Raw genomic sequence first — 26,826 nt, forward strand, 5'->3', positions numbered from 1 at the left:
GTCAAATGGCTCTCAATATTGTCAGGGTAAGGAACAGGTACTGCAACTGGACTTGAGAAACAGGTTTTATTAGCTTAAAGAAATGGGCAATAGGTTCTAGTTTAATAATCTCATTTATGTTTATTTACAAAAGTATAATTCTTAAAATGCTTGTAATTGTGATTCCTTGAAGAACAACAGTAATACAACTGCTGTTTATGATCTATGTATCAGAGGGTGTTGCTCTACTATGCTCCTAGAACAGGCTATGTGTCCTAGTTTTCAGTAAATCTCAGGCTTTCCCTTGAGAATTATAGCTATTGTTTCACTTGTTCCTCTGTGGAATTGTTTACCAGTTTTAAAGCCTTCCACAAAACCATGAATAATATAACCCTCACTGCCTTAGACCTTGTTCTGTCATTTACCCTGGTTCTAAGTGATTTCAAAAATACAATATTAGGACCCCTGTAATGTAATGTAATCTGATGTTTTAGTATATGTATTTCTTAAGTCTGCTCTTTGAGTTATTATCAATGATCAAACAAGGTACACAGCAGTAGAAAGCAAGTCCCACTTTAATATGGAGCTTGTTAAACATACTATTCTAAGGACAGTAAAGTCTAAACAACTGAGATCGATAGCATGATAAGGTATGGGCAAGTAACACTACCACAGATATGACTTCCTAAACCAGTAAGTAATCATAAATTAAATTCCATGGAGAAAATATTATAGAAGGGAAGAATTAGATACTAATGTGAGGAAGTCAATCTGTGAGCATGAAGCTACAATCCTGGCTGTAATTATAACATCTCTGAAAAGTATCCTTTTAACAGTTTTAGTCCTCTCAAGGTTATATGAAACCTGATGACAGGGAGTATCTTAGAGATATCTTCAAAAAATAAATAAAATATGATTCAGCAGCAAAAATAAGAGACTTTGAAATGGAGAGAAGAGGCATTATGACAGTCAAAAGACCACAGGGAATGTTATACTGACATTCAAAGAAACCTATACAGATATGGAAACTATGACACCAAGAAGCAAGTCTTATAAGAAACATCTATCATTGTGGGTGAAAATAAGAAATGAAGCTTTTTATTTACTGATACACTGAAAGAAAGATAACAACAACTAAATGGAATAGGGATAAATTCAAGCATACTTCAGCAGCTGGTTAAAATGCTGTATATAATATATATGCACATCTATGTATATGTATATAATATATACATATATATTCTATGTGAGGTATATAATGTATATATGCTGTTTATAAAGAGACTTTATTTGTACATTCTATTATCCCCTCCAATCTCTATGTCCTCCCTTCTCTAAAAAAAAAATCTCAAACCAAACAAAAAAATCAAAAGACAGAAAAAGTACTTTAATAAAGATGAGGATGCAAATATCTTCATGAACCTTGAGACTTTGGGAGATATTCACAACTCCTCAGTGTGGACCAGAAGAGGAATCAGGACTCATGGTAACTATGACTGAATGCTTTAAGGATCCAAATGGCTAAGCTGGGAAACTGTGTCCAGTCAAGACAGGTGACAGAAAAGTATGTAAGGATGTATTTATGATCTCACACTGAGGAAACAGGACAACAGCAAGAGCTTTTAATATCATAAGCAATGGCATAGTATATTTTTACTTCAGCATAGGTGAGTAAAATCACAAAAGGAAATTCAGCCCAGTCATCTTTGCAGAAGGGAAAAAAATCAAAAATTGACATTAAGAGACACCTATCTGAATCTGATTTCTAAACAGTGATAAAACAGTCAAGAAAACCAGGACAACTGATATCAAAAACAAGACAAGAGGAAGGAGCTCTAAGTTGCAAGCTTAAGAGTGTCTGTTGCCATTTATCAGAAGAACATAGGGAAAATAATCATTTAAGAAAATGAGAGAACACTCAAAAAAAGAAGTCAAAGATCAGCCCACATACACACAAATAAGTGTCAGATACAGGTAAGTGCCACACGAAATATGAACCAACAGAACAGTAATATTGTGGTGGAACCTCAGCCTTGCAAAATACTAACATAGTCAAGACAGCAGAAATACAAAGACCCTGTAGACTAGCAGCTGTTAATTAAGACATGTATGGGGTAAAAGGTAATCTCAGTAGAATTGTATAATGGGGTTTATTTAAGAACTGAGGACAAATGAGCTTTCTCCCTGCTGGATTATGTTTCACACTTGGTCCCCAACAGCGCTCTCAGTAGTCTCCCCTTCCCTGCATATCTCTCCTGTTCTGTGAATACTGACACAAAGTCATGTTGGATAACTTTCCTTTAGCCAGAATCTTCACCTTCTTCTTTCCAAGACTGATTATTTTTCCACTTCCTTTCAGAAACTCTTCTTTTAGGCCCCAAGCCCTCAGTTTCCCTAGTTTAAATAGTCTGTATGCAGAAGCCCATCATATGATCACCCTCCTTAATCTTTGTTCTATCTCATGTTCTTTTATTAATTGGAGGATTCAGGATGTGCCACTTACATTTACTCCAAGTTTTATCAGAATTAACTGCAGCTTATATTGGTTTCATGTAGGAAGTAGCAGGCTTCTCCTTCAGTAGTTCAGTTCCAGTCATTTACCCACACACATACTCAACATTATCTGCTATCTGTTAGCATTTTCAATGTAAGCAATTTTTTCACCTATAAAGTACACCCAATTATTTTTAAGGTAATAAGTACCAGTCATAAGCTGATCTCATGCAGGGAAAAACCAATATATACTCAAGATGAAGATGGCATTACTCAAAGGAAAGAAGGCAGCAGTAGTAATGAAGGAAGGTCTACTGTCAGACAAAGTATATGAAGTGCAATACTTGGTTGGAAGCCAATCCATGCACTTGTTTGGATAATCACCACATTTATAAGGGCAAAAACCAAACACAATCTGCTGAAAAGACTTTTTTTCTGGTGCTGATTGCATATGCTGCAAGCAAGCTGGCAAATACAAAAGTGACCTAACAAATACTACAAAAATGGTTATTACCTGAATTGGGAACTTAGAAGAACAGAAATATTTGGAGTCAGATTGTCTGGCATGCTGTCTTTCTGTAAATAACTGTGTATTTTTTATTTTCAGGGTAGGGTTTTTTTTGGTGTTTTAATAATTCATATGATATGTGAAGCAATAAGAACTTGAAGTTGCTAATGATGACATTTTCAATTCTCCCCAATTCAGCGGTGAGATATAACTAAGATATTATGATGTGTAGAAATTTTGTCAAGGGTACGTAGATCATATGGATAAAAATGCAATTTTATTCTACATTTTAATAAATTGAACTTTTAGAGGCAGGCTTTTCTATTTTTGAAATTTCTGGAGATTTGACACAACTCTTGCTGAATTCAGTCTTCTCCTGGAAAAGGATAAAGCCATTGTAAGATACTATGTGTGTGTGCATCTATATATACTCATAATTTCATCTCATAAAAATATAATCCTACTTATGTTTTGCATTTTTATCCTGGCTTCAGGAATCCAAAGACCTAACATTTTATACTAAAAAACTTACCAATATAGCCAGAATAGATGCTTGTTTGAGACATAAAGAAAAGAAGACAGAGAGTGAGTTGTCTTCAATAAAGTGTTTTTTTTAAACCAATTTCACTGATGGAATGGTATATGGCTATTAGCCTTCTTCATATGAGCTCCCATGCCTCAAGGAGAGGTAGTAGTGTAGTAGTCCTCATTAGTTTTGAAAACAGATTTTATTTTATTCCCTCAGTAAGTTCATTGAATGTAGGTCCCTGGCTTATTTCAGGTTTTACATTCCTTTTTTCTGTTGTGCATGACCCTCTCTTCTCATTGCTTCTGTTTGCCAGGATTTCAATTGTACTATTTCTTCTGCAGCTGTCTAATATTACACTAGTGGGAAAGGTGCTGACAAGGTAGAATAGTATAACAAAGCCCAACATTTTGTTTTAACAATGTACACAATTTTTGATAACATAGAATAGCATCAGGCAGAGACAATAATTAGATCTCAGGCACCTCTTGATGGTGAAGTTTCTTTATTTCACAAAGAAAATTACAGAAAACCAATTAACCTGACATGAAGATAAACAATGATAGGAGTAATAGTAAATTTGGGACTCTCATTAAGAACTCTACTGGAGATTTTGGTGTCTGCTTGTAATATACTGCATTTTGATAAAGAATAACATGATTATAGACATTTTAGTCTGTTTCCAAGTGTAGGGATGGATACACAGAAATTAAAAATACAAATACAACAAAGCCAGGATTTTGCAAATTTTATAGATTTGTCGTGAATATTTAAAGCTGACCAGAGTAAAATTACAGAAGAAGATGCTAAACTTGATTAAAATTTCTGTGTTAAATATTATTTAAAAAGACTTTGTAAAGGATGACCTCACATATAATTCTATTGAGTTGTCTCATACACTTAGTTAAATACATGATGTACTTCTGTAAGACTGGGTCATTTCTCACTTCAATTCAGGCATTTGGTGTTTCAATCTTTCCATTAACTAGTATATCACTTCTGTGAGTTTTTATTATTCAGACCAAAAATATTTATATTTAAAAATATCCTCATCATGAATAAGAATGGGCCTAACATATAGCCTAAGCTTATAATTAAAGCAAATCCACAGTTTTACTCTGGCAAAAGTTCAGAAGAAGTATCATATCTCTTCCCCGAACAGATGTCTGAAATTTCCCCCAATTTTTTCTTAGATTTGTCATCAATTAAGGTAGCTTCTGCTACCTTCTTCTTGCTTAGGTGCTTATCAACCCATAATTATAATTTTTGTAGTTTCGGTTCAAATTAAACCATTATCAAATGTCTTCCACATCAACTGGATAACTTCACTGGCCTTTAACTAGATGTTTTGCCACTGTTCATCCTCCCTTTCCAGGCCTGACTGTTCAGGTAGTTCTTGGACTGTCATAAAACATACTCACCCAATACATTCATAATCCTTTTCTCTATGAGTATCTTCTGGGAGACCTTAATGAATTCCAGGTAGGCAATAACCAATGATTCCCTCTCATCTTCCGGGTCAGTTATTTCATTGTTCAAGTTTATCAAGTTGGCCGACCATGTCTTCCCCTTGATGAATCCATAATGAATTATTTTTATTGTTCTGTGTGTGTCTGGAAAAGTGTCTCAGGATTAGTTGTTCTATCACCTTCTCAGGAATTGAGATGAGATTGACTGGCCTGTAGTTCCCTGCATACTTCTTCTTGCCCTTCTTGATAGTAGGTGTGACACTTTTTTCTGGTCCTCAGACACCTCTCCCAGTCGCCACAATAATTCAAAGGTTATTGAGTGGTTTCAAAGTTAACTGAGTCAGATCCCTCAGAATTCTTGCATGTGTATATAAGTCCAATTTGTTAAAGTAGTCCACTTCCACCATGGGTCAGTCCTTCCTGCTGCAGAATTTTCACATGTTCTCTGGGGCTTGCTAGTAAAGACTAAAATAAAAAGTGGATCCAGTACCTCAGTCTTCTTCAAGTCCTCTGTCACCAGGTCCCCTACCTGTTCAGCAGTGGGCCCACATTTTCTGTAGTCTTCCTTTTGTCATGTATGCAATTATAGGATACCTTTTTGTCTTTCATTTCACTAGACAAATTCAATTTCGCTTGGCTTTGGCTTTGCAAAGCTTATTCCTGCGTACTCAGGCAGAATCTGCATTCTTTCCAGGATACTTGTCCCCACCTCTGCCTTCTATATACTTCTTTTTGTGTTTGAAGTTGGCCAGAAGCCTCTTGTTCTTCTGTGAATATCACCTGTCATTTTTACTTGACTTTCTAATTCATGGGATGGACTGCCCTTGAGCTTCGAGATGATCTTTGAACATTAAGCAGTTTTCTTGGGTCCCTCTTCCCTATAGGACCTTTAGCCATGGGTCTCTTTCAAAGCACATCTTTAAAGTGACCAAAGTCTGTTCTCCTGCAGTCCAGTACTGTGATCTTGTTTTTCCCTCTGCTCTCTCATCACAGGATACTGAACCCCTGACTCTCATGGTCACTGCAGCCAAGGCTGCCCTCAATTTTCTCTTTACCAATGGGTTTATAGTTTGTGTGGGTTAATCCTGGTAGGAAGAGCAGCCTCACACAACTGCTCACTCCGTCTCTTCCTTGGAAATGGGGGAGAAAATTGGAAATGTGAAAGTGAGAAAATTCACATGTTGAAATAAAGGCAGCATAATAGGTAAAACAAAGATGCACACACAAGCAAGGGAAAATAAATAATTAATTTACTAATCACAATTGACAAGCAGATGTTTAGTCTTCTCTAGGAAAGCAGGATTTCTTTATTCCTAAAAGCTTCTTGGGAAGGCAAACACCATCACTGCAAAGTTTCCCTTTCCTCCTTCCTTCCACTGGTTTTGTTGTAGAACACAATGCCAAGTTAAGGCATATCCCTTCAGTTACTGCTGGGGCAGCTTGTGAAACTGAGAACGTCTTGATAGTGTGTAGGCTCTGATCAGCAATAACTAAATCCCAGTGTGTTATCAACACTGTTTTGGTCACACATCCAGGACATAATACCATACAAACCACGGTGAAAAGGAATAACTCCTAGCCAAAACAAGTGCAGAATATTGTCATGTCCATGTCCTTATTTTGTACTTATCCATTGGTCAGTGCAGTGGACTTCTACTGCACATTGTTTACACTATTTGTATGGAAATACAGTATTAATTCTAGCTACAGTGAACTACATGTAAGTCTCTGTGCAGGGTTTAGCACACAGTGCTGGACTAACAGTAATATCATCTCCTAATTTTTACCTTTTGTCCAATAAACACAAATACACCAGAACAGAATTTTATTTTGTAGAGGTGTTTTAAGAGTTTGTTTGTTTGTTTGTTTGTTTGTTTGTTAACTGCATTACCAATTTTTTGAGCATTATTGTGAAGCTGAGTATCAAAGTGGCAATAGTCCATATGAAACCTATTGGCAAAGAATACAGATTGCTGACAACAGTTATTATTTACAATTAATCAGAGTTTCAGAAGCAAGCTTAAAACACTTCCGTCAACCAAGTTTAAAACATGTCCATCAACTTTTTAATTAAAATATGGCACTGTGACTTGCAAGCCAATGGCAGAACACACACACACACACACACAAAAGAAAAAAATAAAAGGAGGCGGGGGAAAGGAGTCTGGGAAAAAAGTTATCAACAAAAACTCAAGGCCACAATTACTTTACTGGCTTAATGATAGCTTTTTTTCACTGAAAATGGTCACATGCCCACATATTGATGAGATGTACATTTTCTGAAAGACTTTCCACAGTTCTAAACAGTAATATCAATTCCAGCAATGTCACATTGCATGCAAACATTAAAAAAAAAGATATGCAAAAAATTACCTCAAGTAAATTGCAAAAGAGGAGAAGAAATCTGTTTTAAAAGAGGGAAGTGGAATTTTGGAACCAAAAGGTACAGCTTTGAATCAAATAGCATCTAGATTATGTAATGTCAACAGTGCAAATCAACAAATGTATTTAAGTAATGGAGACATCTTGGAAAACTAATGGAACACTTGAACTGCATACAAAATAGGACATAATTATGCTATATAGATATACATAAATGTTTTTGAAAAATAGTTTATTACATAGGGAATCATACCAGGGTATAAGGTTACATATTCTACAAATGTAAAGGCATATAAATTAAACATACTAAATTGGATATATACTTCTGCAAACACTTTGGTGAAATTATGGGATTGATAAAATTCTTCAGGTTTGCACAACCAAATGGGGATATGCATGATTGACACTATTCAAAATGTAGCCAATTATTTTCAAGGTGTTTCAAAATGTTCTTTAGATTTAGATTTGCATTTAGGAAATGCAAATATTCTAAATACATATGCATTATCTCTGCCTCACGTCTTCACAATTTGCTCATGGATAGTCTCTTATAGGAATCAAGGAAACAGTCACTCTAATAGAGGCAATAAAAGCAGTATCTTACAGATAGATCTGCCTAAAAATGGGAATTCCTGTAATTTCAACAGGCCCAATTTTACAATATTTGGTTGTTCTCTTTTGTTGAGAGGGAGGTTTTTGGATTGTTAAGAGGTTTTTGTGGATAAAAATTGAAAAAATGTAGAGGAATCAAAGAGCTTGACATTTTAGATGGAACTGAAATGTTTTGACTGCTGAACTTAAACTCTTTACCTCTGATAACTGAAAAATAAATCTCTTTTTAAGCCACAAAGCAACTTCTAACCACTGTAACTTATCTTACAATGATTTTCTCTGTATTTCTTGATAATAGTATTTCTCAGGATTTCCTTTTAATTATCAACCACTATTGAGTCAAAGAACATTAAATTAGTTATTTCTATTTGATGTCATGTATCACTCTGTTATATCAGTACTTTCTAAATATTTTGTTTGCACGCTTTCCTCCTTTTTATATCTTAAGTAAGTTAGTACCTGGAAGATGGTTTTTAGGTGGCTGCAGTCTGACAGTGAATTCTTCCAGCACTAAGCAGACCACAATATACTTTATATAACCCCATAAGCAAAGCTATACGGAATATTGGCATTGTTTTCAGAAGCAGGTCTATATGTTTCTTTTAGGCATCCTCATGAGGATTTGTCTTCGTTGCAACTCAGATATCTTCTGTGGGCAATATGGCCTGGCATGAACACATAACAGAGTCTTAGTGAAGCTGGAGGTATTAAAAAACTATTTAAGTAGGAGAAACTGCTAGACTGATGGTCATCAGTGCAGAGCCAGCTGTGAATATTTAGAATTAGGGCTTTTAAAATTGAATTTACAAAAAAAAAAAAAAAGCATGGAAATGTATCTTTTTTCTCTATACGTTTTAATTGTATGCACATAGAAGGGCATCTCCATCAACAAGTAACAGAGAGAATACAGCTAATATCCCAGTAACTAGGACACTCACCTACAAAGAAAAACAACAAGATTCAAATCCTTGAAGTGACTCCCACAGAGCAGTAATTTAAAAGCTTAATTTTCTTCTTCCTAGGGGAGTGACCTAACTACAACACTCTTCATTATTCCAGGAGCTTCCTTTCTGTCCAAGTGTGTTCTGCCTACTTTTGTTTTAAAAATCCAGTCTATTCTGAAAGATCTCTCTATAGGAAAGCTTACTTGAAACTGAAAGATTGAAAAAAAAAAAAAGATGATTTGGTTTGGTCTGATTTCCCCACTGGCTTAACATTTTGTGATGAGAAGCATTGCACACCCATTTCTATACAGAAAGCTGTCAACAGCAATATAAAAACCTATTCAAAGTTCTACTTACAAAACATAAACACATGAAGTCTAAATCTAAGTCTTCCTGGGGATAATTTCTAAAAATTTACAAAGAGCCAATTCCTATAAGTTTTGGCACTGTTTCTATGTCCTATTGGTCTTCTATTTCTATCATAGCAAGGAAATGATTTGGGCACATGAATGATTATTTTGATATTATGAGAAGCAACAGAATATCTTTGCTTATGCTTTCTTATTTTTCTCAAAATCCACATGATCAAAATCAATATAATGATTTATGCATTCAGTGATAGGATGCATCAGTTTGTAAAACAGTTAGTCTACACTAGTGTAACGTATTTGGGTTTGGAGCTAACTTAAGGATCACATAGACTGACATTAAGGCAACAAAAATCCATTTTTACTCTCCTTTTCAGGGAATAAATATTTTAAGTTTTTCCTTTCCACTCATAGAACTTGTGATTCAGGTTGAAATAACTTGGTCTGCAGATATAAAAACTATGAGCATACATGAATAAAACCATTAGTGTACTCTGTATTAATGCCTTAAAACTTCTGATAGAATCACATCATTTTTCCTTAGGGAAGATGTTCTTGTCAAAAAGCAGCAAAAATAGTGCTGTGATAAAACTGCAACATAGCACTAAGAAGGATACTACAGAACTGTAAGACTATAACTGTACTCTTAGCTCTTTAAGGTGCTGGTGACCTGTTGCATCTTGACTCTTTCCCTGGGCTAGTGCCCAGAAATGTAATCTTAGGTCTGTATGTCTTTCAGTTTGTGTCTCCTAACAGGTTTTGATCCACCTGATCACTTCTTATTCTAAAGAAAGGTAGAGACTAAAATGATGTATACTTTAAATGCGATGAAAATGTAAGAAGGGACCAATGAGTTGTACACAATTGAAACCACCGAGGGAAAAGCAGGCAGAATTCAGCCAAGTATGCAATTGACCAACTGGTACATAGTCTAGACTAGAAACAGTCTAGCAGACTGACAGAGGGAATATAATATGGAGATTTAGAGCTACTCTGGTGATAGGATCAAGACAGAATTTATATCTGAATTAAAGTAAGTTTCACTGGTTTCATCCCACTGTTTTTGTGTGTGGTGCAGCAGCCATAGGAATTGCAATTGTTCTTGGTAGATGTGTACTGCACTTTGGTGATTATTTCCTGGCTGGTTTAACTGTATGAGACATTGCTTTCACTTTAACTATCTAAATTTAAGTCTTTGGAGTAAGGGCAGGTCATGTTCTATAGTGCAGTATCTGAGTGCATCTTATAAAGTTTCATTGATAGAAGCTGTTTATATTTCTGAGTGCCTGACTGAAACAATAAAACCTATGTTCTGTTTTTCTTGCCTAGTCCTTCTCTATACCAAACCCACCAATTTGGAATTAACTTTAAAATCATTGACTTAAAATTTTTGGGAATGGAGAATTCTTGCCATTAATCTGTTAATATTCTGGAAGGAAAGATGCAACCAATCAGTTTTTGATAGCCTTAAAGACTTCAGTTATTTAATCTGAAAACTTTATTTATTTTTTGATGGCTTTTTTGATCTATGATCTACAAAATTCATAACCAATAAACCTACTTTCCAGACAGCATTAAGTAATCCTCACTAAAAAAAACCCCAAAAACAAACAAACAAAGCAAACAAACAAACAAACAAAAAGTAGAATGGTCTGATGCAGATCACTGAAGTTTATTAAGACTTTTTAGAAAAAAATCTTGATAAATTGCACACTGAGATTCTGCTGAAGGTAATAACATTTCCATTTTGTAACTTTCAGATCTTAAAGGGATGGGTTTGAAAGGAGATCCATAAGAGGGATGAGGTAGATCTGTGGGGCAGATATGCTTTGTGGCTCACTCCTGGGAAGAAACATGAGTAGCTCAACCCTTTATTCCTAGGTTAATTCTGATTGATCTCATGATGTCATCAATGATAGGTGTGTTGTCCAAAAAGAAGGACTAGGAGGTCAGAGTGGGATCCTCAGGACTTTTTCTAGTCTAGGCTTGAAAATCAAGGATGGATGAAGCTCACATTTTAATTTTTTTTTTTTAATCTCCCACTAGGATATGGGCAGAGACCTAGATCTTATATGACATTGCAGAAAATTGAAACTGGTCCTAGAGGGAATTGGGGCTTCTGAAGTCTGTTTGCTTCTCCTTTTTGTCAAAATATTCCTCCTTCAAGCCATTAAACTCCTCATCACATCATTTCTCTGTCTGTTGTCTATTATATATTGCACTGGTACTTTGCATTCACCTTTGAATTTTTTCTTTTCCAGCTCCACACAGCCTATCATCTCTCTCTTACTGTGGAGAATCTGGCCTCCCTTCTGCTGTGACATTTCTCCACTGGCCAAGAGCTACGTTTTTCCTAAACAAAAGACTGTACTTTGTTCCTTGTTGCTTCTTGATACATAGGAAGTGTTCCCACAATGCCACTTCATTATTCACCTCCAAAATATCACTTGAAATTCTCCTTTTCAATGATGCCTACAAAAAATGGAGCTGTGCTTAGACCACTGATATTTCTAGATGCCAGACTGAGTACAGTCTCATTTGTTTCACACTGTCTGAAGTGTTGCAGCCTGCCAGTAAAAATATCTAACCTCATCAAGATTTTATACCAAGATGTAGTTTGTACAGAAGGCTATCACTGTTAATTTTAACTTCATAACAGTTTTTTCTTTTGCTGTTTTCCTTTTCAAACAAGTTTGAAGTCCTTCATTTCTCCAGATTGGCATTCCTATTGACTTAATAATGAGAAAAAGCACTGATACAGCCCAAACATTTCGTGGCTTTACAGCACATGGGAGGATTTAGATTTATTGTTGATGAGATCCTTTAAAATAGCAGTTCAACCAGAATGAAAACAGAGGTACAAAGGTTGTTCATTGCTCCCAAAAGGATTATTTTAATAATTTATTTTCAAATAAACAAAGAGGAATCTCTCTAATTCTCCATTCAGGTGTTATGTAAGCAACATGGCAGACCAAGAGGTGAATCAATTTATAACAGAAAAAGGCAGTATGAAATAACATCAGAAACAGGCTCACTGACAGCTTCCCACACTAATTTTGTACAGTTTTGGGCTTAAAGAAAAAAGCATAACTCTTCAAACCCTTACATTTACACTTAACCTAAGGTTATTGTCATTGAAAACTTGATGAATATCTTAACACCTACAGAAGCAAACAGGAAAGCAACCTTCTAGAGGCCAAATTCAGTGCTATTATGGCAAATCCACTACAACAGTCAGGCTTGCAACAGTTTTTCAAATTATTCATGAAAAGTTTGAAGTGATGAAAACAGCTAAATCAGATGAAGATACTGTAACATCATCCCTAGCAGGGTCTTATTTAGATGGCAGTCAATCTTTGACCTTCAACAAGATGCAATTGTTGCAGGAAGTATCAAATATAGCGTTTAATTCTGAATTTCATGTATATATGAAAATAAAGATTTTGGTGATAAGCATGAATGTTATAATGGAAATGTAGATTAAAAAGTCAGAGAGACACAGTTACAGTGCTTAAGATTGAAAGCATCAGTGGGTGAAAATGAGATAAATGTCATGTTAATTTTGAGCTGAAAAAGCCCCAGACTTGCCAATCTCCAAACTACTATTGGTTTACTATGCAACAAGCCACTTTGAGTGATGACTGAGCCTGCAGTATTGAACTAAGATGGGACTCGTTTCTGTACTCCATACTCCTTAGCACAATCCACCAAATACATTAATTGGTAGCATTAGTGACCAATGACCTTCCACTGATATAAGCATTGAAATCAGGTTGTTTACTCCCCCTGAGAATAAGCCGTTGACTGTCACATGCTTCATGGCCCCAGGGAGCAGTGTTAGCAGAAGGACTCACAGGAAAAGCAGCAGAGGAAAAAAAGCAGCAGAGGAAAAACAGGCAGAAACGTGGTCATAATAGAAACATCACACTCAAAAAAAAAGCAATACACCCCTTGCTAGCCTAAAGCTTTACTGATTGAGGAAGCAGTTTTATTGTACTTTAACTTTTACCTGTAGCATGTGTCTACTACTTATACAAACAAGATTGGTTAAATATACAGGATGTAAACAGAGTTGCTAAATTATAACTTCAACAGGTAATTGCAAGCTTGATCTCTGGGTTTTATTCAAATAACTTGAAACCTGTTATGTTAATATCTTTTCATGATTTAGAAACAAACAGTTACTTGTCCTTCATTAAGATGGAAATTAAAATTGATTAATTTTTAACTTTTTTTTTCTGAGATGAGATTAAGCAAAAGGATAAAATCTCAATATATGTAGCTCTTTTTTAATTTTGTATTATTTTGACTGGTGATTTTCAGTTAAAAAACATTTCAAAGATAAAAAGCCTGTTTTGTATTTTAAATTTGTATATTCTTTGGTCAATGTCTTGGCAAATTTGTAATTACTAAGCAGAAATACTAGTTGCATTTTTTACTTGCCTTGGTAAGAACCCTTCCAGAGTTCTTCCACTGTAATTTCCTTTTTGTCAGGCCTTCAAGAACTTTCAGGAATGTTCTTACGAAAGATTTGCTTTGTCAGCTACTGGGCAACATTGAGGTCGCTATATCTAGCTTTCTACTCCAAATTTACAAAAGCAATAGAAGAGGTGAAAGCAAAGGATGCCTAGGAAAAACAGTAAGGAAACTAATGGAAAGTTTGTCAGCAGATGGAATTTCACTGCGCTGACACTCATGAATTTCTTCATTGAAACAACTGTCATATCGACTTCATGATCCCTCTTCATGATCACAAGATTAAGAAAACCAAACAAAAACCAAAATAAAAAATCTCAAAGAAACAAAAAAAGCAAATGTGATTCTCATTACTTGACATTACATTTTTCAATTATTATTTGTATATCATTTGTATTTGGTGGATTGAGAAATGTCTGAACAGCAGATCTCAGGTGGTTGTAATCAGTGGCCCAGGGTCTAGATGGAGACCTGTCACTAGTGGTGTCCCCAAAAGTTTGATCCTGAGCCCAGTATTGTTTAAATTATTCATCCGTGACTTGGATGAAGGGGCAGAGGCCTCCTCAGCAAGTTCATTGATGGAACAAAGCTGGGAGGGGTGGCTGACACACCAGAGGGCTGTGCAGGCCTTTAGAAAGACCTCAACAGGTTGGAGAGATGGGCACTCCGAAACTGTCAGAAATTCAAAAAAGGCAAATACAGGGTCCTGCACCTGAGGAGGAATAACCCCATGTACCAGTTCAGTTCTGGATGGGGGCCAACCTGCAGCTCTGCAGAGAAGGACCCGGTGGTCATGGTGGACAACAAGCTTTTCACGATCCAGCAGTGCCTTTGTGTCCAAGAAGGCCAATGGTATCCTGGAGTGCATTAGGAAGAGCATTACCAGCAGGTTGAGGGAAGTTATCCTGCCTTTCTAGTCAGTCCTTGTGGGACTCATCTGGAGTGTCAGTGCTGGGCTCCTCAATACAAGAGAGACATGGAGCTCCTGGAGGTGGTGTGGTAGAGAGTGACAAAGATGATTAAGGGACTGGAGCATCTCTTATGAGGAAAAGCTGAGTTGGGTCTGTTCAGTCTCAAGAAGAGAAGGCTGAGAAGGGACCTCATCAATGTCTATCAGTATCTGAAAAGATGTCAAGAGGATGGAGACAGGATCTTCTTGGTGATGCCAAGCAACAGGACAATGCCTCAAAGTTCCTTCTGAATATGAAGAACTTCTTTACTGCATGGGTGACTGCACACTGGAGCAGATTGCCCAGAGAGGCTCCCTCACTGGAGATATTCAAGAACTGTCTGAATGTAATCTTGTGCAATATGTTATAGGATGACACTACCTGAGCAAGGAGGTTGACCAGACGACCCACTGTGGTCCCTTCCAATGTTACCCATTCTGTGATTGTGTGATTCTGCTATGAAAATTTATGTAAATTCTCAGCCTGTAAGAAAAAACAAAGCAGATATTATTGACTCAGTTAAAATACTTTATTTTTCAAATATATTTTCTTATTAATAGAATTATATATATGAAGTAAGAAATTCTGCCAGTACAGAGAACCTTTATAACTTCACAAAGGATATTGCAAGAAAATGAATAAAGCTGTTTATAAGTCAGAGGATCAGAAGATTTGTTAGTATGTGAGGCGACTTCCAACTCAGTAGATTAATGATAATTGGCTCTTACTGAATGGAAAATTAGGAAGATTGTAACATACTCAATGAAGCTGATCATTACAGATGAAGGATGAGGTTTGTTTTTGTCAGTATTTTTTTTTATCTTGCTTGAACTGAATAGTTTAGTGTGACAAAACTTTATACATAACCTCTGTGACTTAGAAATACTGCAGGCAAAATACTTCCTCAGAGATAGGGAACCAAAACCATTTGTGATTCCAAGAACAGACATATGCAGTAGTGCTCTTTTTACCAAAATGTCTTCAGGCTATTTGAAATAATACACGGTGTGGAAATGTAGTAATGAAGAGTGAGATTACTTAAGCAGACTGTGAATGAACACTCCAGTAGAACGTGAGAGAGAAGGGAAGACTTAAAGCAGTAGCTTGCAGTAGCAGGGCTGGATTGCCAACAGAGAAATGCCCTTTGAATCCTGTGGTTTTCATGACCAAGATTATCTTCAGATGTATAGTTACTAATTTGGCTAGTCACTTCTCAATTATAACACCTTGTAAAGTGTGAATAAGAGTTAGATTAGTTAGCAATGCAGTAGTTTCCGAAAAAAGGATATTATTTCTGAGAATTGTTCCTATCCTGTAGTTACAATAACTATGACTACCAAGCTGCAAAACATAAACAAAATTATATGACTCTTTTCATAAATGCTGCAAGAATGAGACGCATGATACTGGGAGAATATAACAGCAAGATTTGTGAATATAACTAGAAATTTAGCAATGTTGGACCAGCACTGGATACAACATAAATAGAGTTGGCAAACCTGATCGAATACAATCCCAGACACATTAAAGGCAGGCAAGGTAATCATTGTCAGTACACAGCTGCTATTTTCAAGTTGGTTTTGAGTTATTTACATTTTCAGACACTGTTATCATAGCATGTCTTTGAAACACAAGGAAAAATATTATCTATATTGTAAAAGCAAATGCACTCAGACTAACTCCAAATAGCTCCAAATCAGCCCTCTGCTGATCAGTGAACTATTTTGTGCCTATTTATCCTTACATCGTGTATGCACCATTTGTTAGGGTTATGAGTCAAATATTTTCCATATCATGATACTAGGGTCTGGGCTATAATACTTGACAATTTTCTCAGTAGATAGAAAAAAAATAAGATGCTATAACATTTTTATATTTAAATTTCAATTCCTATGTGGCAGAAAAAGAGACCACATCAATACGAGAATAGGCAGTAGTTTCTTTCCATTGGCTACTCATGTAATCTGTGATCCAAAAAGCCAATTTCTTATTCTGCAAGAGCTACTCATTTCTTTTCTACTGCTAGGGCAGATCCTATTTCTGCTATCTACATGTGGTCTCCTTGTGTTAGACAGAAAGTGAAGGTATGGTGAATAAAGGGCTACTTCCAAGAGAGACAATGGGTCTTGGGAAGAAATTTCTGTGTAACTTAAAATCCTGTTCCCAAATTAAATAGGGGTAGTGAAGTATAGTGGGGAGGAATCATATTTCCAAACAATTTGAATACCTCTGAATTTTTTAAAGCCTTAAAATGTCACTGAATTCTGTATCTGCCTTTTTCTTGAAACTCCTTTTGCTGTTTGCTAGTTTTCCCTCACCTTACCAGAAACCCACATGGCTCCTCTCAGCTTTCTGTCAGGACACATGATTTGTATGTTAATTCTTTCAATTCTATTGTACTCCTCCACTTTCATTCCTTGCTCTATTATTTTCACAAAATTCAATTTTGTCTGTTTTTTCTGAGAAACTGAGAACTCTGATCCTGGAGCAGTTTCCAAAGTCCTGGAAGATTCAGCGAGATTTATAAAAACATATCTGTACCTCAGGGATGTTACCTGGAAGTTAATTTTTCCTGCAGGGATCTAGCATTCATCATTCTTTTCCCTCAGGAGACAAAGCCAAGCTTAAAAGCTGCAGATATTACACAACAAACTCAAGACTCATGACTGTGTTTTAGGTCCAATTACACTAATAGTTATTGTCAGGGCTGCTTTGGCTAAGATCATGTTATGCCTTGAGTGAGTTATGTTGTCCTTAAGGTCCTTGCCAGATGTGTCAAGGCCATAAGAGACAGCTGAACAGGACCAGAAATTCTAAACTTAGAGTAAGGCTAACCTGGACTGCCAAAAAAATATGTCAGAGATACTATATGTACTATACATGAGCAATACTATATGTTTCTTTAAAAGAAAACAAACAGATAACCTTACATAAAATGAGTCATATAGTCTGTTAAAAATCAACTGACTGTTGCTTAATAGGATGAAACAAAAATACAGCAAAATTTACACTGAATAAGTGATTAAAAATTGGGGCTAGGAGTCACAGGGCTTGGTAAGTACTTATTCTGTAAGGAGAAGCAGAGTACATAGCCCCATATCTGGGCATTATTCCACTGTGGCAACTGGATACAACTGAGCAATCTGTGCACTCAAAGTGTTAAGCACAAACTCAAACAAAGCATTTCAAAGCCTGCCAAATTTAGACCTCAATCATCAAGAGTCATATCTGCTTCTGTTACAGCATGACTACCTTATACCATGCACACACCAACTCTTGCACAAATCTTGATTTGCTCCAGGTTTATGAATTCACATGTTCCCTGCCTTAGAAAAAATTTCAGGTGAGAGCAAATAAATGATGTTTTATTGCATTATACCTGTGAGGTACAGGTTTTCCAAACCACAGCTATTTGAGGGAAATAGAAATTCAGAAGGAAAGAATACTTAAAAGTACCCCTTGGAGTTCTAATAATGGAGAAGGTCAGGATATGTAAATGGCAGCTAAAAAAATTATAGGATCGATTATGTTAATAGAGGCATCAAATCAACAGAACAGAAAGAGGAAAGATCCATTCCATATTACCAAGAAGTGACTGAATTTGGACAAGTATTTTTTCATCCTGATCCTGTCTTATCTAAAAAAAAATGAAAACAGAAACCAAACCAACCAACCAAACAACACATCAAACAAAACCCAACAAAAAAAAAAGAAGAAAAAAGCACAAACAAAAAAAGCCAATGATAATGAAACTAAATTAAAATAAAATTAAAAAAATAAAACCATTGGGGAAATAGCTGTAAGAAGAGATCTGCAGAGATGAATCTGTGTGGAAAGATTTAAAGTGATTGATTTAGTAGACATAAAGAGCCAGATACTCATCTGGTTTAAATCAGCTTGGCTTCAATGAGGATTTCGTCTAAGCAAACTAGATATTTGCTGAATATTTACAAAAAGAGAAGGTATAGTGTGGAGGGAGGTAACCAATAGCAATAGGATCAAATTTAATAAAAATTTGTAATTGGGTTATTAGAAAAAATTTAACACTGTAGCATGTATTGGTTTAGAAATGTGTCTTCTGAAGGAAATGAAATAACTCTATTTTGGGACCTATTTCGTATAAGATAGACATAAAGAATTAAATGTATGTCATGGAAAACAGTTCTACTTTAGCTAGGATGAGTTAGCTATGTTCTCTCTGTGATTTTCTGTAATATTTGCAATCTATGTGCTTGTAGGATGGGTGGTATACTAGGAGGACATCTGGACATGTTTTTTATATAGTATTTGAAATAGAACTGAGCTAAAACAGAAAAAAGCAATGGGGAAAAATGGAGGTTGTGACTAATGGGTAAGGCTGTCTATGGGCAATCAGACTTAAGAATGACAAAAACTCTGCAAAACCGTTATTTTAAACACACTTGTCCTTGTTTCATTTATTTTACAGGCAATTCAGATATGTAAGGAGGCTATTAAAGAGAGGCAACAATTTGGGGCCTTCAAGAAATACTTGATCATGTTTCAGAAGCACCCAGACAGAGCTGATGAAAACTATGTACTATGTAAAAGTCTGTGGAATGAGAGGAACAACCTCTAGCGTTGAAGAATTACTACAAGAGCCATCCACACACCTCACACTGGAAATTTTCACATTATGCCTTGGAATTCCTCCCAGTGAGAAGAGTTTTCTGTTAACCAAAAAAGCTACAGGTTATAATCCATGTTGGTAGTCTTATGGGTCTTCCAATTTTTGGCTTGAAAACTAAAAAGACCCATATCACACGAGAATTCTGAAACAGATGAAGCAAGAGGTTTGTCTTTTTCCAAGTAAGATGGGATGCAAATCAGAGGGCAGACTCTCACCAGGTGTTAAATGGTTTCTGTGCACTGAGGTCAGTGACCCTCGTGTACACATAAGCAGAGATTTTTGGCCCAGTGACTTGAAATTTCCTGACCTCTCTCTGTACTCTGGATTATACTGTAAGGAGATATTTGTTTTTCAGAAGTATTTGTATGACACCTAGGGATCTGTTGTTTCAGTTTGTAGCACTCAGAGAACTGGTGTTCTATTAGGGACAGAGACAGAACATGAACACATGCTTAGTGTACTTGCCAATTTTTTTCAACCCCAAATTTGAATTCACACAGTTTGACTTATTTTTATGTATGGAAGAAATAAAACATGAAGGATGAGGGCACTTCTTCATGTCGTTGACCACCTCTTGTTCTGTTTTGGTCAGCACCCTGTAAGTGATATTTTCTATAATGTTGTGGGATTCCTTTGTTTTGACTTTCACTCTATTCATTTTGAGCTATTTTATGTTACTCATTACTGTCACTATTGGAAAGAACAACAAGATCAGCCTTTGGACATCATTATTCGAGCATCAGCTTACTTGATAAAGTATTTCCCTTACCATGCTTAATAGAAAAGTATATTTTTTTATGTTTCTCATGTTCTACCTAGATATTACTATTTTAGCAGCTAGAAAAAAAATTGTTTTTTTGTTTCAGTAAATCAGTTTCCAATTAAAAAAAAAAGGTGGTACCTGAATAAGTGGATTAACATTATCAATACAAGTAAAAATGGAATGATACACTGAATCTCATTTTGGTTTTGATCTGCAGGTCTGTAGTGGCATACTTTGAATAATTTCAATGCTGTTGCATTTAATTATATCAATGTATGTGGGATTAAAAATCAGACTACTGATATTTTTTTCCTTTTATTCCCCTTGGAGGATGAAGTATGAAACACCTCCTGAACGGCTTTTATTTTGTCATCTTCTCTAGGAATTTCCCTGGAAAGGGAATGCTACAGAGTGGGTTGTAAAGATAGTTTATATACCATCAAGATAATGTTTCTTGAGTAAAGCTCAGATCATAGTATGTTTGATGCTTGCCAGCTGCTTACCTCCTCTTAAGGAGGCATGAATTCTCCTGATAGAGTATCCAACATTCCCCTGTGTGTTTTTGCCACGCTGGAAAATCATGAGTCTAAACTACCAATTGAATACAGTTGCAAAACAACTGGAATTAACTCTACTTTGAAACAAGCATATAGTTTGCATGGAAAAGATGATAACATGCCTGTTCTTCCTTTATTATCAATTCTGCAGTCAACCCAAGCCTGCTGATTCTTCTAGACACACTGAAAATGTGTAGCAACAAAACCTTGAAAATTGATGTCAGTCAGGAATGACCAGGGATTTCACTGAACAGGCCATTTGCTATATTTGGGATTCCCACAGGTACTGTGGGAAAAGGGAGGAAACACCACTTCAATCCTATTTGCCTCTTAGATACATCATTAACTTCTCCTATACACCTGGATCACAAAAATTTGTAAAAATTATAATAAAGTTGAAGTAACAAAAAGGAAGGGCTATTAATTTGTTTAAAAGTCATCAATTTGATTCAAAATCTTTGTTTTAGATTTCTCTTTATTTCACCCCACCCTTTAATTTTATGACTAAAAATGGAGTGAAAGAATCAAGATGATGCCGAAAGGGTTTTTGTTCTGATTTTCACATTTTGTAGATTTTAGGAGCACAGTAGTTGTAGATTTTTAGAGGGTTAATATTTCTAACAGTTTAAGTTTAATGCCTTTCTATCACTACCCCTGTCCCAGAACAGGGAGCTCAAATTCCTTTAGTTAATTAATCTTGTTTAGACTCCTTTCCAAGGTAAAGAGCTGAAGGATATCAGAAGGCCTACAGAATGAAACATAAACACAGGTCAGAGTGACCCAAAAGCCAGAACTGGATGAACTCCAAGAGACCTTTGTGTGCCTGAAGAAGAAGAGCTGATGAAGACAGAGGGTCTTGACGACCCCAGACCCAATTCCAGGGGGTTGGACCAGGGGTGGGACTGGGACTGGACTGAGAAATGTGTAAAGCAATGATTGGAGGGATCTTATTATAAAAGCCATGGAAACAAGAACTGGGGCACATGCATGTCATCCTGTATTCCTGTGGACTGTAGGCCCTGTGTTATTAAAGGACCTTTACTTTTTATCTTACCCTACACTAACGTGGCTCGAAGTCCTGTTTTTGGGGGGAAGGGTCATTCACAGCATCAAAGACATACAGGAGAAAGTAGGGGAAAACAACCAATATATCCAAGTTAATCACAATCTTTCATGTATCATTTTCTTCAAAACAATCAAGAATGGAAAAATTAAATACCGATATTTTGTTACTCTGGTTTTGATGTATAAGTTTCAGAAAGAGCAACTCTACCACTGAACACTAATTTAATCAACAGGACTTATGAGTCTTGAATTTTAAGAGTTCTTTACTGATTAAGTAAGTAAAGATATAGTCAAAATAAGCAGCTAGTTTTCTCAGGAGAAGAAGGTGGCAAGGAAAATTTGCATTTTTTTAGTTGAATTAATCCCATAATTTGTTGTCTGAGATGAAGTTGAGAGTTAGAAGGCATCTTTACGTTGCTATTTCTGTAATACCCAATCTCCTCAAATTAATTTGGTTATATGGAACAACGTTGTACATAGTGACTAAAACTAACTGCAATTCTTCGGGGACTATAAATGTCAAATGGCATCTCTGTCTTACAAGGGAGTGTTTGCTACTTGTTAAACAATGAGGTACAACTGGTGAACAATATATGCTTCAAAGGTGCTCATGGACCAGGAAACCTTTCAGAAGAAATAAGTATGTCTCTTGCTGAAGGTATAATTGTCTTCTTTCAGGGTAACTTATTTTTTAATTTGAAATAAGTACTTCAAAGAGATTCAAAGTGGGCTATCAATCCTTTGAAGCTGTCAAGAGGTAATGATTTAGGATTTCCATTTCAAAGAATTTTACATCTCAGATAAAATAGAACAATTCCATTGAAAACTAGAAGATCCAGGCATGAAATGACAACAAGACAGCTTCTAAATATCAGCTAACAGAAGTGACATGCTTTCATTGTTCCTTGGTGAGTATTTTGACCTATATATGCCTGGATTATCTGAATCTATGGGTTTATTACTAAGTAAACTCAACTACTCTCTACAAGTTTCACTAAATAAAATTATCTCTGCTGGGTCCATAACACAAATATTTATTTTAATATTATATTGGGGGAAAGATATTTCTTTTTTTTTTTTCTCTTCAGGATATTTAACCTATTTTTTTAGGAAAGGTCAGATCAAAGCATCTATATTTCAATGTATATATAATGTACTACTCAAACAATGGTTAATTTGTAGATATTGAATAAAAGACTGAGATTATGACAATTATTTTGAAATGCATTTGCTTGTTTGAAAATGGAGAAAACATATATGTCATTTGGCCAGGGTTAAGTCCAGGCAGAAACAAAGAGGCAGCATCCCTGGGAAGCAGACTGCTAGTGGCAGTGAAGCTGCTCTGGTCAGACTGCCGACTTCAGCTGTATCAAAACTCTGACACATCAAATTATGTATTATTCCTGCCACTAAATGAGAATTTGTGAGCTATTGGCTAATATTGGACACAGTTATGTTTCCCAGCACAACATTGTTTGTGACTTGCAATGTCTCCCAGCCTCTGGATGTCAAGAAGAAGAGAAATACCAGATCTCCATGGTATTCCAAGCAACTTAACATCCTATTGTATCTGTGGCAGGAATTACATAAGCAAAGCCTAGCAGAGGTTCCTTGCTCTTGAGGTTCCTCAGCAATAATGAGAAGCCTTAAACTGTCTTTAGATCAAGAAGCAGAGTGAATTTCAAAAAAACATAGAGGATATCAAGTCTTATTAAAACTATGATTGCATTTATAGAAGTGTAAAAACATAGAAATACTTCAATCTTATTTTGAAATCTGAAGTTTAACCGGGTTGTCGTCTCCTGTTAGTAGGTGTTATGGGTTACCCTAATTAGTCCTTATGTTCTTCAACACACTGAGCAAGTTTTCTTAATCAGAAAGTTAACTTCCATAGAAAAGTTAGCTAGATACTGGACAAAAAGTAAACAATAGATCTACACATATATTTTAGAAAACTTTTCTGGCAAAGAAATCTTACTAATAGGATAGACTGTGAGCAGGATTTGGAGAAACAAATTACCCCAGAGGAATGTGCTTTGATGTAGAAAACAGGATCGATCACCTCAATCTGTAGTACACTAAAAGAAAATTTACTTAAGATATAGATTTATTTCACACAACTCAGGCTTATACCTAGAGAAGAATATTAGGGAAATTGAGATGACAAGAAGATTTTAAGGATTTTGCAGACATAACTTAGTTCAGAGAGACTTATATAGTGTCTGAAAATAAGCAGTAGGGATTGTTACATAAAATTGCCCTTGTTCTTTCTAGCAAAACAGTCACACTTGACTCCAGATTTATTTCTCATTTGTTAGTAACCACTAAAGTGGTTAAGAATGAAGAAAAAATAATCTCATAGAGGAATAGCTCCAGAAAATAAGTGACATGATGAAAATTTGAACTTATGAAATTTATACTCAGAAATAGCATACTACATTACTAAATAGTTTTCAATCAAAAGAAAGCAAAATATAATTTTTCAGTGATTATTTTCTTGCTGATATTCATGTGGCAGTGATCTATAACTCCATTTGATATTCTAGATTATTATTAAAATATCCTTTATCTTTTAGAAAAAATCTCCTTCTGTTAAATAAAATGTTGCCATTTCCCTGGCTTAATATTTTTTCTGAGATGAAAATTTGCCTGATTAAATATTTTCAGTGGTTGAAAACTCTGTGAGAGTATACAATAATAAAGAGAAGCACATGAGGAACAAAACTGACTGAGAATTATCCTAGAATCATAGAATGGTTTGGGCTGGAAGGGTCCTTAAAAATCATCTAGTTGAACCTCCCTGTTATGGGCAAGGGAGACCTTTCACTAGACCAGGTTGGTCAGAACCCCAACCAACTTGGCCTTGAACAACATTGTTACTAATGTACTTAGGTTCTGTATTTCAGGTTCTGTATTTTGATTTAGTATTTCTTAGGATGCTGACACACTGGGAAGACTGTACATGGTCGTGTAACAATAGTTTTGTAAATAAGTTCTGTATTTATTTATTTATTTAGGGTCAAATCTCTTCCATGTTACATTATTGCCCACATGAAGAAATATGTTTTCATTTCAGTGCTAGTATTTTTGATTGATGAGGGTATATAATTTTATTCAAGTTTTTGATGAGTTGGTATTGGATATAAAAGGCAGCAGATTTGGCCAATAGCCTTTTTCTTATAATATGCTGCCCTTACCCCAAACATTCAACTGTAACATATAGCTAAACAGAACACACTGCAAGACTCATTTCCCTTTGCTTACATCTCCTGCTGTCCTGAATCTACTTATTTTAGACCCCAGGCAGTATTTTCATGAAATTCTCATGTTTAAATTGAAAGCAAAAGAATAGCATCCCAGACCACAAGCTATTTTCATTGCTTATGAAAGATGAATGCTTAATACTTCTTAACATGATGAAATTAATTTCATAGAGACAAAATATTATAGGCTCAAAATCAGTTGAGCTGAGTGAGGTTGATTCTGTAAACTTCTGTTAAATCTGCCCAGGGTTATGGCAAGGGGGAGAGAGGTGGAAATACAACCCCCAACATTCTGGAAATGCTTTGACCATTGACCACTGCCAACAGGAGTATGATGCCAGAACAGCACTTCTGTAGAGAGTCAACTCTGAGCTCTTTTGTGATTTTTACTCCACCATGATTTGCTTTCCCTGACTGAGTGTTGCACCCTTTCCAAAGCAGTGTTTGGTTATTAGGTTTTGATGGTGGCAGTCTTTACTGAACAAAGGCTCAAACAATGACTTGTTCCACAAGAAAGGGAGGGACTGAAAGCAGGCTTACAAGAGGAAATTATTAAACTTGGAAACAACCAAAGCAGTAATAGTTCCAGCTCCATGTCTACTTTGGCAACTAGGGTAGATACTATGATGTGCAGCATTCATGTATGTCAAAGAAGAAATCACTTTAGATCAGTTGAAGAAGGGAAGGCAAAGCAAGCAAAAATTAGTATTTCTTTTCCCAGAGAAAAGAAGTTGCAGGAAGAAATTGCTCTTTCCCTGGATAATTGTGTACTATCTCTTCCTGACAGCACAGCACATTGCTAAGGTTACAGTTTAGACTGTGGAGTTTGTCCCTGTTTCCTAGAATTTTTAATGGGTGTGGGCAGTTTTGGGTCGTCTAGTTTAGGAGCAGTGGTTTTCCACTTCATCCCCCAGTTTTATACTGCCTGTGTCATCATTTTAGGCACAAGAAATAAGTAGCCATGGAAAACATTTTTTTTTAATTCACAGCAGCTGAGCTAATTAATTTTAAAATGAAAATGTCTCCATTTGGGTTCCCACACTGAGAGTGTCACAAATTATGTCGATTCACCAAATTGGTGGCTGCCAGCAAATGGCTGAGAATTGCCAGATTCAGTTAAACACTTTGGCTCAGTTAACATCCTCCCATGGAAAAAAAGTCATGGGATGGACAAAAATCAGGCAAAATGATCTGCAGGCTCGAGCCACAGTTTCCACTGCATCATGTGCTGAGGAATGTTGGGGGGTTGGGTCCGGACACCCACAGAGCCAGGAGGGATCTCAGTCCTGTGAACCCACAGGGACTTCTGTGGTATTTTTTTCCTGTGGGTTGTTTGACCTTGAGGTATGCTTGAAAAACCATCTCACCTGCATGTGGGCCCTGACTGTGCCCATGTGCAATCTCTGGCTGTCCATCTCCTAAGGTTTCAAACATGCCTTGTGGGAATTTACAGGTGCAGAGTGGGAATTGTGCAAAGCACTTCCACCAGTGTCAACAGTAACTACGCAAAGAAAATGCCTGTGGCTTTTAGTGAGGAGAAACATTTCTCCATTCAAGCAAATGCCCCCTCCCAGAATAGTTTCACTCTTTTGAAACCTAAAGACATCTGTTCGCAGGCAGCTTGCATGCAGTGGCTTTCATGGCACTAAAGGGATTGAAAAGACAACTTTACTTGATCCCTCCCTCGTCCTGTAAACATTTGGACCCAAATACTGGATTTTTTCTCCCATTCAACCTCACTGTGAGAGGAGTTGGAGAATATTACACAGTTATTCATCATGTGCAATTCACAGTCCTCTACAGTTAGAAATTCTTTTCGCAGT

This window comes from Pithys albifrons, chromosome 4 (genome assembly GCF_047495875.1).
Source record: "Pithys albifrons albifrons isolate INPA30051 chromosome 4, PitAlb_v1, whole genome shotgun sequence".
In the NCBI taxonomy this organism is placed as follows: domain Eukaryota; kingdom Metazoa; phylum Chordata; class Aves; order Passeriformes; family Thamnophilidae; genus Pithys; species Pithys albifrons.